Source organism: Arachis stenosperma, chromosome 10 (assembly GCF_014773155.1).
Source record: "Arachis stenosperma cultivar V10309 chromosome 10, arast.V10309.gnm1.PFL2, whole genome shotgun sequence".
NCBI lineage: Eukaryota > Viridiplantae > Streptophyta > Magnoliopsida > Fabales > Fabaceae > Arachis > Arachis stenosperma.
The window spans coordinates 34,617,768-34,621,959 of NC_080386.1; the positions used below are offsets into that span (position 1 = coordinate 34,617,768).

Sequence of the window (4,192 nt, forward strand, 5' to 3'; positions counted from 1 at the left end):
TTAATCCATCAAGACACAGCAGAGCTCCTCACCCCCAACCATGGGGTTTAGAGACTCATGCCGTGGAAGGTACACAAAGAAATGTGTAAAGTGTCATGAGGTACTGATACAATGTCAAAAGATCCTATTAATAGTAAACTAGTAACCTAAGGTATACAGAAATGAGTAAATGACGTAAAAATCCACTTCTGGGTCCACTTAGTGTGTGCTTGGGCTGAGCAATGAAGCATTTTCGTGTAGAGACCTTTTCTGGAGTTAAACGCCAGCTTTTATGCCAGTTTGGGCGTTTAACTCCAAGTTTCATGCCAGTTCCAGCGTCAAACGCTGGAAATTCTGAGGCCGAATTGCCACGCCGGTTTGGGCCATCAAATCTTGGGCAAAGCATGGACTATCATATATTGCTGGAAAGTCCAGGATGTCTACTTTCCAACGCCGTTGAGAGCGCGCAAATTGGGCTTTTGTAGCTCCAGAAAATCCACTTCGAGTGCAGGGAGGTCAGAATCCAACAGCATCTGCAGTCCTTTTTAGTCTCTGAATCAGATTTTTGCTCAGGTCCCTCAATTTCAGCCAGAAAATACCTGAAATCACATAAAAACACACAAACTCATAATAAAGTCCAGAAAATTGAATTTTAACTAAAAACTAATAAAAATATACTAAAAACTAACTAGATCATACTAAAAACATACTAAAAACAATGCCAAAAAGCGTATAAATTATCCGCTCATCAATACCCTACATACAGTTTGCCATGGAAAAGAGTAAGAAGGATTGGATGGAAGCAGTAGGAAAGCAGACATTCTAGAGCCATACAGTATCTCCATACGCTTATCTGAAATTCCTACCAATGAATTTACATAAGTATTTCTATCCTTTATTATTTAATTAATTATCTCTTTATATTTCCAATAACCATTACCATTTGAATCTGCCTGACTAAGATTTATAAGATGACCATAGCTTGCTTCATACCAACAATCTCCATGGGATCGACCCTTACTCACGTAAGGTTTATTACTTGGACGACCCAGTGCACTTGCTGGTCAGTTACACGGAGTTGTGACAAATTATGAATTAAGATTAGAGCACCAAGTTTTTGGAGCCATTACCAGAGATCACAATTCTACGTACCAAGTTTTTGGCGCCGTTGCCGGGGATTGTTCGAGTTTGAACAACTGACGGTTCATCTTGTTGCTCAGATTAGGTAATTTTATTTTATTTTATTTCTTATTTTTGAAAAAAATAAAAATACAAAAAATTTTTCCTTTTACGTTTTTCCAAAATTAATTTTCAAAAAATTACAAAAAAATTTATAAATTCATAAAATCAAAAATATTTTTATGTTTCTTGTTTGAGCCTTGAGTCAATTTTTAAGTTTGGTGTCAATTACATATTTTTGTTTTTCTTAGAATTTTCGAAAATTCATGTATGTGTTCTTCATGATCTTCAAGTTGTTCTTGGCCAGTCTTTTTGTTTGATCTTTATATTTTCTTGTTGTGTGTCTTTTCTTGTTTCTCATATGCATTTTTGCATTCATATCATCTAAGCATTGAAAATTTCTAAGTTTGGTGTCTTGCATGTTTTTCTTTTCTTAAAAATTTTCAAAATAAGTTCTTGATGTTCATCTTGATCTTCAAAGTGTTCTTGGTGTTCATCTTGACATTCATAGTGTTCTTGCATACATCATTTATTTGGATCCAAAACTTTCATGCATTGAGTCTTTTTTGTGTTTTTCTCTCTCATCATTAAAAATTCAAAAAAATAAAAAAAAATATCTTTTCCTTATTTTTCTCAAATTTTCGAAATTTTGGGTTGACTTAGTCAAAAAAAAAATTTAAAATTAGTTGTTTCTTATGAGTCAAATCAAAATTTTAATTTTAAAAATCTTATCTTTTTTTCAAAACTTTTTCAAAAATCAAATCTTTTTCAATTTTTTATTTATTTTCGAAAATTTTAAAAATATTTTTCAAAAATCTTTTTCTTAATTTTATCTCATACTTTTCGAAAATATTATCAACAATTAATGTTTTGATTCAAAAATTTCAAGTTTGTTACTTGCTTGTTAAGAAAGATTCAAACTTTAAGTTCTAGAATCATATTTTGTGATTTCTTGTGAGTCAAGTCATTAATTTTGATTTTAAAATTCAAATATTTTTTAAAACTAATTTCAATCATATCTTTATATCATATCTTTTATATCATATTTTTTTTTAAATTTTATCTTTTTCAAAGTTTAATTTTAAAATATCTTTTCTAACTTCTTATCTTCTTATCTTTTCAAAATTGATTTTCAAAATTTTTTAAATCAACTAGCTAACTTTTTGTTTGTTTCTTATCTTTTTCAAAACCATCTAACTAACTCTCTCTCTCTCTCTCTCTAATTTTCGAAAATCCTCTCTTTCTTTTTCAAAATTCAATTTTAATTAACTAATTGTTTTAATTTTAATTTAATTTAAATTTTTATTTTCGAAATTTATTTTTAAACTTTTAATTTTATTTTCGAAATTTAACTTTAATTTCTAATTTATTATTTTAATTATTTTCGAAAACTTTTCTCCCTCTTCTTATTCTATTTATTCATTTATCTACTAACACTTCTCTTCCACCCAAAAATTCGAACCCCTCCTTCTCCTTTGAGTTCGAATTCTTCTCTTCTTAATTCTTATTCTTCTTTTCTTCTACTCACACAAGGGAATCTCTATACTGTGGTAAAGAGGATCCCCATTATTTTTTTCTATTCCCTCCTTTGTCATATGAGCAGGAGCAAGGACAAGAACATTCTTATTGAAGCAGATCTTGAACCTGAAAGGACTTTGAAAAGGAAATTAAGAGAAGCTAAATTACAACAATCTAGCGAGCACCTGACAGGAATTTTCGAAAAAGAAGAGGAGATGGCAGCTGAAAATAATAATAATGCAAGGAGGATGCTTGGTGATTATTCTACACCTACTTCCAAGTTTGATGGAAGGAGCATCTCCATCCCTGCCATTGGAGCAAACAATTTTGAGCTGAAACCTCAGCTAGTTGCTCTGATGCAACAAAACTGCAAGTTCCATGGACTTCCATCAGAAGATCCCTATCAGTTCTTAACTGAATTCTTAAAGATCTGTGAGACTGTAAAGATGAATGGAATAAATCCTGAAGTCTACAGGCTCATGCTTTTCCCTTTTGCTGTAAGAGACAGAGCTAGAATATGGTTGGACTCACAACCTAAGGATAACCTGGACTCCTGGGATAAGCTGGTCATGGCCTTTTTGGCTAAGTTCTTTCCTCCTCAAAAACTAAGCAAGCTTAGAGTGGATGTTCAGACCTTCAAACAAAAAGATGGTGAATCCCTCTATGAAGCTTGGGAAAGATACAAACAGATGACCAAAAGGTGTCCTCCTGACATGCTTTCAGAATGGACCATTCTGGATATATTCTATTATGGGGTGTCTGAGTTCTCTAAAATGTCACTGGACCATTTTGCAGGTGGATCCATTCACCTAAAGAAAATGCCTGTAGAAGCTCAAGAACTTATTGACATGGTTGTAAATAATCAATTCATGTACACTTCTGAGAGGAATTCTGTGAGTAATGGGACGCCTCAGAAGAAGGGAATTCTTGAGATTGATGCTCTGAATGCCATATTGGCTCAGAACAAAGTGTTGACTCAGCAAGTCAACATGATTTCCCAAAGTCTGAATGGATGGCAAAATGCATCCAACAGTACTAAAGAGGCATCTTCTGAAGAAGAAGCTTATGATCCTAAGAACCCTGCAATGGCAGAGGTAAATTACATGGGTGAACCTTATGGAAACACCTATAATTCATCATGGAGAAATCATCCAAATTTCTCATGGAAGGATCAACAAAAGCCTCAACAAGGCTTTAACAATGGTGGAAGAAACAGGCCCAGCAAGCCTTTTCCATCATCTTCTCAGCAACAGACAGAGAATTATGAACAAAATACTTCTAATTTAGCAAACTTAGTCTCTGATCTGTCAAAGGCCACTTTAAGTTTCATGAGTGAAACAAGGTCCTCCATAAGAAATCTGGAGGTACAAGTGGGCCAGCTGAGTAAAAAAATCACTGAAACCCCTCCTAATACTCTCCCAAGTAATACTGAAGAGAATCCAAAAGGAGAGTGCAAGGCCATTGATATGATCAACATGGCCGAACCTACAAGGGAGGGAGAGGACGTGAAACCAAG

The 4,192-nt window shown here is 33.5% G+C and overlaps 1 non-coding gene across 1 annotated transcript; it reads right to left on the bottom strand.

The window, feature by feature from the left end:
• Positions 1–3,287: 3,287 nt before the first annotated feature.
• LOC130959520 (small nucleolar RNA R71) lies at positions 3,288–3,395 on the bottom strand. The gene has a single exon (XR_009078595.1). It is a non-coding gene; the product is annotated as a small nucleolar RNA R71 (small nucleolar RNA).
• Positions 3,396–4,192: the final 797 nt, after the last annotated feature.